This window comes from Fragaria vesca, linkage group LG6, assembly GCF_000184155.1.
Source record: "Fragaria vesca subsp. vesca linkage group LG6, FraVesHawaii_1.0, whole genome shotgun sequence".
Taxonomy (NCBI): Eukaryota; Viridiplantae; Streptophyta; class Magnoliopsida; order Rosales; family Rosaceae; genus Fragaria; species Fragaria vesca.
Genome location: NC_020496.1, coordinates 23479360 through 23490245, shown reverse-complemented (window position 1 = coordinate 23490245; position 10886 = coordinate 23479360). Strand labels below are relative to the sequence as shown.

General features: G+C 38.0%; 1 non-coding gene across 1 annotated transcript; it reads left to right on the top strand.

The window, feature by feature from the left end:
- The first annotated feature begins 6177 nt into the window (after positions 1-6177).
- On the top strand, positions 6178-7529 carry LOC101305195. Its single transcript, XR_184986.1, has 2 exons — positions 6178-6211; positions 6551-7529. It is a non-coding gene; the product is annotated as an uncharacterized LOC101305195 (transcript).
- The last annotated feature ends 3357 nt before the right edge of the window (positions 7530-10886 follow it).

Below are 10886 nucleotides of genomic sequence, written 5' to 3'. Positions count from 1 at the left end.
ATAAGGACAAAGACCCACATAAACAAACCTCCCATGGAAGAATGTAATTATCTATTCTTGAAATAAAAATCGATAAATATATGTAAAACATAACTTTTCATGGATGGTGATGGAATCAAATGGTCGTTATGGGAAGAAACTCGTAAAGATGGTGATAAGCAAGAAAGACTACAAGTTCATCCGATTGATCACAGTCATCAATTACTCTGCAAATCAATCATGCATTGATGCTAAATCAAAGAATGGTTTTTCTGATCACTAGAAATCTCTTGGATATGATGTCAATTTGTAAAGATCTTTACCTTACATAGAACATTGTGCTGTAAATGAATGAATTCTACTCTTCTGTTCTTTATGGTATCACGAGCCTAGTATCCAACTTTTTTTCCTCCTCTCTTACTTCCAAGCATCTCTTATGGCTTTCTCATCCTCCACATAAAACTCTCTCTATCAAAAATTTCCTCACCATCAAACTAGATCGCACCAACTATTGACAATGGCTAAAATCACCCCATTCTGAAAAGTACAAAACTTTGGGCTATGTTGATGGAGCAAATAAATGTCCTCCTTGCTTTGTCAAAGACAAGTATAGAAAACTAACAGATCAAATCAATCTGAATTTCGAGCCTTGGCTCTTGCAAGATCAGATAGTTTTGAGTTGGATCCATGGTTCCTTAACTCCCAAAGTCCTCTCAATTGTAGCACGCTCCACCACTTTTCATGCTCTATGGACTACTTTGATCGCAGATCGTGTCCTTCAACCATGATACGGTCTCCTTCGCACCACCAAATGTACCATGTCTAATTTTGACTATTTGGACAAACTCAATTCAATTGCAGCAAATTTAGCACTTGTCGGGTTTCTAATCATGAGGGTTCAACATCATGATGAGAAACTTTGGTCCTCTGCATGAAACCACCATCACTTCATCCCAAGCACGTGATTCTCCAATCTCGTATGAAGCTCTTCTTCTCATTGCGGAGCGTGGAGTATCTGAGTATACTCTTCCTACTGCTAATGACGGACTTCATGCTCTTCATGTCAATTGCTCGGTAGTCGAGGTCGTACCTCATTTGCCTCTTGCAGCAAGGTTTCCAATCATAGAGGATTACTGTGAGACCCAGCTAGAAATTTTAAGGAGCTAAAGTTGAATAGTTTGATATTTGAATTTTAATCTTGTTAAGTGTCGAGATTTTAATAAACGATTCTTATTGTGCGTGTGCAAGCGTTGTTCGATTTTGTTGGTCTCGAAAGTTATTATTTTCGAATTAAGCCTATGAAATAGGGTCTGGAACAGCCCAATTCATTATGGGTCAGTGTAAACTTAAGGGCAAGAATGTAATTTCACAAGCGAGAAGATAATTAAGGAGAGTTTGATCTGGAAGCTAAACTAGAAGCTTCTCGTGTTACTCTCTTCCTTCTGAAGTTTTCTTTTGTTTTCTCTCGTCACCTTTTTGTCTCTCTAATGGCTGCGCCCCCGTGTTCATCATCAAGAAGACAAGGCTACTAAATAGTTCGGGGTTGACGTTAATCATTAGCTCAAGGCTACGATGGATATGGAGTTTTGATCGTTTGGCTATGTATCATGTGCATATGTTTGAGTTGTAGAATCCGACAAGCATGAACGTTTTTCTTCTTCTCTTGTCATTTTGAGACGAGTTTGGGCTCCAAGGAAAGAAGAATGGAAGATGATGTAAACTAACTGAGGTAAGAAAGAAGTGAGGGAACTAAAAATCAAGGGTAAGGTTCTATCAGACTCACTAAATTGGATTTGTATAGAAGATTATGATAGTGGCTTGAGTAGTGATTTTGGTTTATTGAAACAGAAAGGTTCGAACTCTAGGAATACAAGGTGTGGGATTCTAGACTCTTCTTGGCTAGTGATTTTTCGTATATTATATATGAGAAATGATCGCATGCATGTGATTGGTTTATTATGAAAATTTGATATTTCTATTGCCATGCTTGTTTTCAATGTTTTCGATATTATGTGATGACCTGAGAGTGAGCGGAGCATAGCGACTTCCTTGGGTTTCGATCCCCTAAACCTCCGGAGGGGCCGTACGGACTGGAGGACGTCTGACATCCTTTGAGGTATGACGTCGCTCCTAGGCGGTATGGCGTAAATGGACACTCTCTCTTGCTGGTTATGACATCAGTTTTGGTAAGGGTGTAGTTGGCATAGTGACTGGTCATCAGGTTTGTGTATTATGGGCCCGTAAATGTTTTTCGAAATGAAACTTATTGAAACTTATTGAGACTTATACTTTATGATTTGCTCATTATTTATATTTATTTTTTGTTTTCACATATTGGCCAGTAAATTATATAGTTTTCAAACCTAGTTGGGTTGAGTCTTATTGAGCAGCGAGGATGAAAGCTCACCCCTACAACAGCTTTTGGATGCATGTACTGTGCATAAGATGGGATTGAGCTGGATTAAGCTGGGTGTGCATATTTGGTTAAAGTTAAATGTCTTTTCGAATTTGTTATCATACGTAAGGTTTCCATTGTGTATCCTGATTACTTGATACATTTCCTTGTGTTTTATTTGGAAACCTTGTTTGAAGTTGTTAGTCTGTCAGCTACTTTATTTTATTTTCCTGTCATTGTTATCAGTACTTAGACCTATAAATGGACTGGATCTTGATCCGGACCCTCTCCGGATCCGTGGTTTTTAAACGGGTTTGGATCAAAAATTAGACCCGTTGATCCATTAAGGACCCGGATCCGTTAACCCATTTATTAAACGGATCGGATATCGATCGAGGTTGATCCGATCGGTTAAGGACCCGGATCCGTTTTAAAATAATTAAATAATATTTTTATAAATATAATATTATTGATGATATTCAATAATATAATAATTATTTAGATAACCTAAACGTCTAAATTGCATCTAAAGTATGATCATTTGATAAAGTTGAAGATTACTTATGCGTTTATGCTCTTTGCTAATAAATACATTGGAGGTCTAGTATTTTGAATATATTAGTTTATTGTTAAGAAGTATTTTGACCATGTAATTCAATTTTTAATGTAAACCTTTATTTTGTTATAATATTTCATTAGTGTTTTATGAAAATTTATGATAAAATAAAAAAATTATTATTTAAAATTTGAAAATATTTATTATTATAAACGGATTGGATTAACGGGTTGGGTATCCGTCAACCCGCTGGATCCGGATTTGGATCTAGCTATCAAAGATCCGACGAGTAACAGGTCAGATCCGGATCCAAAATTTCTATTACGGATCCGGTCCATTTACAGGTCTACAGTACTACCAAGGAACTATGTTTTTGTTAACCTTAGAGATGTCTTATTGAAGTTGTTATTTCGTATTAGTAATGCTTGTGCTCTATAACTTGATTTCACAGATAGTTAAATTGACTTCTTATTGGATTTTACACCTCAATTTATTTAACGCTTCCGACTTTAACTTTGATTTTCAATTTATAAAAGCTTTGGTTAGTTTAATTGATGGGCCCTAGCTTAGGTTCTAAGGGTATGCGGCACTGTAATGTGCTCGATTTAATGAGATGCAAATTAGGGCGTTACAATTACATTCAAATGGTAATATGTCATCAGGATTTTCAAGTTCAGGTTAACAAAACTAGGCTTCTGCTCTTCCTTGTTCAGCTTCTGCTTCGGCAATTCTTGGATTTGAATTTCGGGCACCCAAATTCTATTGCAAAGCTTCTTCATGTGTTGCGCATACGAGGTCCTAGTAGAGATGTTCACAACCTTCGAACTCGCAAAAGCGTGAGAGGTTGCGTAGCGACATCGTCAATGGAGGACGACGCCTTGAAGGAGGATACGTTGGTCTTCTTTGAGAACGAGGAGGACGCCATCACTTGATTGATTGGAGAAGAAAAGGTTTAGAGTTTGGTGGCTATTGCAACATCGTTAGGGTTTTGGGGTTTATGAGGCTAGGGTTTTTCCTTCAATACTCTTGTTGTTTGTTTGCTTTTTACATAAACAGGATATATGAGACATTATTTTCATGATATGTTTGATGCCCCATATGATGGAAAATTACACAAGAGGAATGAGACAACACTAGTGCAAGAGGTAGAGGAGGAGGAGGAGGAGGAGGAAACAATTATGTCGTATGAGGTGGAGGAGAAGGAGAAGGAAGAAACAATAGGAGTATATGTGGTTTTTGTTGATCCATCTTCATGTTGTGTCTTTTTATCTCGTCATGTGCTATTTGATGAATCTAGATTTTCTTTTACAGATTTTGCTCTCACATCAAGCCCATCTTCTTATTAATTCATAGATCAGCCTAAATTATTTTATGTCCAGTTTCCTCTAGTCAACCTTCTCGTTTAAATCCATCTCCCTCTTGAAGTCTATCTCCTTCCCATTTTGTCTCCTTCAGCAGTCAATATTACTAGCCCTCCTTCAACCCACAAACATTAACCACCACCGACACCTTTAGGAGTTTATACTCGCAATCCTCAACGTCAAGTTTTGAATTTGGGTGATTCGCTAAATTTGCAATCATTGAATCCTCTTCTATACCAAACCCGAATGCATCTACCCAACGCACAAATCCACCCTCTTCTCACCCTAACCCCAATCTGGCCCCTATTGACAATCTTAACCCACCATTATTATCATCCTCTGGTGTCACATGTAAATGATCATGGCGGCGTCGTAACTCGCAACAAACACAAAATTAGCATGCGTAATCCAGTATATGTTACACACTCTTTTGTCCTTGCTCTTTCTTTTGAGCCAACGAGTTATTCACAAGCTGCGAAATATCAAGAATGGTGTGAAGCCATGGGTACGTAGTGGGTTTGATGCATTACAACAGGCATGTATTTGGTCCTTAGTTCCTCTATCTTCATCAATGAATATACTTGCTAATAAATGAGTTTTCTGAATCAAGTAACGCTCTAATGGTAGTATTGAGTGATATAAGACAGGGCCTGTTGCCAATGATTTTCATCAACAAGAAGGCCTTGACTATACAAAAACATTTTGCCCAATAGTTAAGCACTGCACAATTCGTCTGTTTCTTGCTATTGCAGTAAGTCATCGATGAACATTAGATAGTTAAGCTTCCCCATATTTGAGTTTTCTCTATTTTAAGGAAAAATATGTCTATTTTGCTCAACAAGTTCCCTACAACTATCCCTTAAATAGAGAATGTGAGGAAAGAGAAATTGAGATTCCCTAAATTTACAGCAATCTCTATAATATTGTGAAGAAATATAGAATCTCTTGGAGTTTAAGCATGAGGATTAGAACAAACTTTTTGCTTCCATAATATGCAGAAATTTTAGAGAAGTTGTTGGAGTTCATCTTATATGTTCAGGTTACATTTTGTAACGTTTTGTAACATCTCAGAAATTTGGTTTTCTATTTTTGAAAAGAAAATTATTTTCGAGCTATTTAAATTTGAATTTATGTTATTCTTTAAATTCTTTGTGGTTTTCGAAAATTATTCAAATTTTTTAGTTTGTCAAATTTTGTCTTCCGAGCCCATAGGATTAAACTAGACATCGTTACGAGTTTGTAACATTATTCGGAGCATCGTTTGGACATCAGACCTATTTTTAATAATTTTTGGAAGTTTGGTATTATCCAAAAATTATTTTAAAATAGAAAATTAGAGTCGGTAAAATCTGGGCCGTTGGATTTGAGATATATAGAAGTTGGACCAGATCAGTCTCAGACCCAGACCGACCACCTCGTCTCGAGCAGTGGTGGAGCTCGATCGCTCCGTCCGTCGTCCGGCCGCCTCCCGGCGCAAGGCTGGTGTCCACGGCTTCATCTCGTCGTCCCCGACCTCACTATGTCTTCGTTTTCGAAGAGGAGCTCCGGCAAGAGAGAAAAGAAGGAGAGAAGGATTTCTGGGTTCGACGGCGAGGAGAAAGTTTATGGCGACGGCGAGGAGAAAGAATGGTAGCGGCAGCTTCCTCTCGTCCTCGTGGTCATGTCCATGTCCTTGATTTTCAGATAAGAAGTCTGGAGTGAGAGATTCGAAGTGGAAGGAGAGGCTGGGTTCCGGTCGAGTTTCCGATTCCGGCCAAGTCGTGGTCTCTCACCGGTGTGGATAGCTTCGTGTCCTCATCCTCGACGTCCCTGTGTCATCAGCTTGTCGAGACGAGGTCAGGTGAGGGAGAATCGAAGAGGAGGAGTTTCTAGGGTTTTGGCCGTGTTGGTGTTTTCCGGCGACCTCCGAGATCGACTCAGGTATCAAAGTTGGTCTATTCTTCGAGCTCTACCTGTTTATGTGCTTGAAATTGAGTTTGGTAGTGTTTGGGAGAAATTGGATTTTAGGCAGTGGAGGACCGCTGTGCGTGCCACTGTGTGCGGCGGCGGTGAAGGTGTTGGATTACTTTCTGGTTGCGTATTTATTATTCTGTTTGAATTAATGAGTCCTCTGTGTACTTGATATTCAATTTTGATTAAGGATCGAAGGTTTGGAATTTTGGAGTCTTGAAGGTACTGTGTTTGGTGTTGCAGCAGCAGTGATGGTTATTGTGGTTGTTTTCTGGCTTTAGCTAGTATATTGAATTGATATGAGTGCAGATGCTTGAATTGCAGAGATGGAAGAGTTGGAGGATTGGAAGGCTGAATTGGGGTTCGAGGGTTTAGAACAGTGGATGTTGCTGTTGTGTTCAATGTTTAATTGTTCATGCCTATTATTTGGTTTGATGTTTGATAGAAATGTGGAAGTGAAATGGTAGAGGAAATGATAATTCAGAAGATTGGAAATTTGAGCAGAGAATAGGAACTGTTTAATTGGGATGATGGATTAGATGATAGTTAGAAGAATGAGTTTCAAATATTGGAGCATGGTTTAAGTTGATCATGTTTTATTGGTAGGAAGATGAGAATCTAGGTCACATGAAGATGGGTTACGTGATTAGCAAGTAGATTTGTTGTTGACAAATCTACTTGTAATTATGAAGAAGATGTGGTTTAATTAAGAAAGAAGATAGAGCAGTTGATTTAAGTTGGTAATTAAGAATGGGTGGTTGAATTAGGTGTTATTACTTACTATTGATCAAGGAGTTGTTTAATTGAAAGTATTTTGGAAAGCTTGAGAACTTGGAGTGTCCAGAGTAATTCTGGAGAGTTTAGATCGGTGCTTGGAGCATAGTTGAGATACGACAACAGAGTTGAATGCAAATGTAGATTAAAGGTGGGGATAATATGAAATGAGTAATTGTGATGTTGGATTTGGGGATTGTCGCAAAAGGTGACAGGAATTGTGGATTAAAGCTTTGGGGTGTCCTTAGCAAATCCGAGGCCATGATCATATCAAGTTAAGTGTTTGTCGACGATCTTGGAATTAGGATTCCGTACGAGGATCGAATGCAAGTAGCGTTGGATTCCAGGTAGGGTCTCTTGGGGAACCTTTCTTTAAATTGATAATTAGATTATAATTGAAATGGGTGTTTTGTGTGGCATTGATTGGTTAATTGTTGATTGTTATCGTTTTCGATAAAGCATGTGTAATCGGTGATTTATATAATTAATGTTATCGTTTTTTCCATAAAAGCATGTATTGGATGATATATTATGAGTATTGATATTTGTTGCATTCATAATGCATTGTGAGGAATTGTGAGGATAGTGAGATTGGTGATTATGGAGAGATGAGAATGAGATTTAGAGAATAGATACATTTTGTGTAGTTGAGTTTCCTCATGGGGCATCCAAGATCTATGATTAGCCCACACGTGCACAAATGAGGAGAATGCAGGCCCCATCGACGGTGGACGTCGATAAAATGATCTAATTGAGTTTCAGGTTTGGAAGGCCATGAATATAACAAGATGACTAACAAAAGAGGTATTAGAGTTTAGATATTACTGATTTGTTAGGTCGTATATTGGAGACATCTACACGGTATGGGACGTGTAGGCTCACTTGTCTTTAATGTATGGACTAATAAGCCAGTAATCGAGTGAAGGAAGTCCATTTGCATATATGCATCGAATTGTGTTGTTATTTATATAAAGTGTTGTTTGATGTTTGATAACTTGATTTGTGTAACATAGTTAAGTATAACCTAAGAGGTTTGACCCTACTGAGCGTAAGCTCACCCCTATAGATTTCTTGTTCAGGTATGTACGAGATACGATACGTGTTTCTAGAAGATTAACTGTGACGTTAGCTTACGTGTACAAGAGTCAAGAAGTGGAAGTACTGAGATAGATCCGCAAGCCTTGTTTTGTCTTTGTAATTGTTTTTGTTATTGTAAACATTTTATTTTCTTTTATTTCGAGAAAAGTATTTGAAATTATTCTTTTTTTTTTATTTTTCCCGTTCACGCCTCGGGTTTGGCGTCAGGTGCTTGGAAACTACCGATACCGGGTTTGGGGTGTGACACGTTTCTCCATGGCTATCTCAGTCTATATGAAGCAACCTATTCGTTTTGTTGGTCCCAAATTCCCGAAGTATGTTTGCATCAATCACTCATACGATTTGAAACATGCCTCTCGAGCATGGTTCCAATCACTTTCTGATTACTTAAAAGAAATTGGTTTCAAGGAATCAAGCGTGGACTATTCTATGTTCACATTCAATGACAAAGGTATCTATCTCATAGACAGGTATGTCATGTACTCTTCCGTAAAAGGGCACTGACACGTGAGAGATGTGCCTAACCATAATAGACATAATGACAGACTTATATATGCAAAAGAAAAAACTAAATATAAAATTCTAAACTTGTTTAAGGGTGAATTATTGAGAGATGAGAGATAGAAAAGAGAACAGAGAATCATCATCTTATTTATTGATAGGTGTCTTTTATATAGAGAATTACAGAGTACTTCCCTGGTATAGAGAAGGAAAGACTAGTCCTATTCTAACATGTAAACCTATTACTATATAGAATGAGAATTCTATATCCTAGTAGCATAAGGCCAAGACACATATTACAGAATATTCTAGAACACTCCCCCTTGTGCCGCGTGCCGTCATGCCGATGGTGCTCAATGTGTTGCCTCGTTAAAAACCTCGTCAAGTAACAAAAACCTTGTGGGAGAAACTAAACCTTTTTCGAAAGAGAAAAAGAGTATAACACACCCTTCACATTTGATAGTGTGTATATGCTCTTGAAGTCTGCACCTCCCTGTGATCTTTACATTAATCATTGGGCTCTTCCTGATTTTTGCTAATTACGGAAGTTTCGATAACTTTAGTATATCAATGCTCTTTAACATGTCTGCAAATGTGATATTGGGTAATGATTAACTAAATCATGCCATATTGTCCTTAAACATGATCTTTTACTCTAGATCTTGAGGAGAAAATTGTTTGAGAACTCAAAATATAAGTTCACGCAAAAAATTAGATTCTCGCGCAGCATGACCTTTGAGTACTAAAACATCTGTAACTTTATCTGGGAAATACATATGAACAAACCGTAAATGTTTTTGGAAACAAGACTCATGTAGCTTTCCAACCGTATATTACACACATTCTTGTTCATTCTGAGCTATTCAAAGAGATCTGTTGAGTTGGCTGTTTTGCAAAAGCAGATTCTCGGACAAATCCGTCCTACTTTATGAATATAACCATAACTCACTCAGTATGATAGGTGTGATCAAATTGTTGGTGTCCCTGAAAAGTAGACACATAGACCTTTCCAATGGTACTATTTTCACCATCTTCTAGTGAGTAGGCCTTCTTATAGGTCCCTTCAAAGTTGACCTACGAAGCTGGACGGATTCTGATTTCGCCTTTGATGTGTCTTTCTTTTGTAGGGATAGAATAAGCCCAAATCCTTCATACACAAGTATTGAAAGGATGTCCTGATGCAATTCCAATGGCGTTGCATAGGCGCAGAGCTACACTTAGCTTTATAACTTTTCATAGCGAATGAGAGGTCAAGTCTTTCGTATCATGTCAAATACATTAATGCGTCTTATTGCACTTAGATGAGAATTCCATCTCTTAATACATATTTTATCATCCTCCTTTAGACATAAACGGATCACTCTTTTTTAGAGTAAAAGCTTTAACTAATTAATCATGGGAGTATAAGTAGGCCTCACTAGTGAACATGCAAAATCACCATCAACACAATCATCGAGTTCCATTACGAGACCGTGTCTTTCCCAAGATCTTTTTCATCTAACTTTGGATGTTTGATACATATCGGCATCTCTTGGTTCATCAAGAGTCCATGTAAATTCGGAATGAACATGCAAGGGCGTAATTCACCATATCCTTTCAAATCAAGTAGTTACTTAATAGGCGTTCCAACATCTTTCGCAAACGCGTGCTCCTGTGGTCTAGAGCCACTTGATTTGAGCGATTGAAGTCCATTCAAAACCTTCATGTATATCTTTGATCCCATAGAGATGTTATTATGACCATATTTATAGGCTGCATGTTCAGTGTTATTTGAAAACTACCAAACTGACAAAGTAGTGGAGTACAATGACATCCATTACGAGAGCATATCTCATCGTAGTCAATCCCGGTGCGTGTTAGTGAGAGACCTTACGCTATAAGGTGAGTCTAAGCTCTTGTTCTCATTATGCTATCTAAAAAGCCATATTGGATAGGGTTTAGCTTGCGGTGTCGGCATCTCCTGCCTAAAGACCTATCTCTTTGTTAAGCTGGATCGCATCTTTCCATTAGGCCAATCTACTACGTCGATTTATCAATGAAGTGTTGTTCGATAGACTGATTATTCTACGTCCTTATGTACACTAGTGTAATAAGATTTGTAGAGATCTATATATTCTCGAGACGGATTTGAGTATCACTGATCAATGGATCAGGTTGTGTCAAGCTCGCTTTCTTCCTTGAGCAAGTAAATATCGAACCTACGGGCCTCCCTTTCCTTTAGGGAGTCACACGGCCTCTGATACCATGTTGTCACATTATAGCGTCACCATAT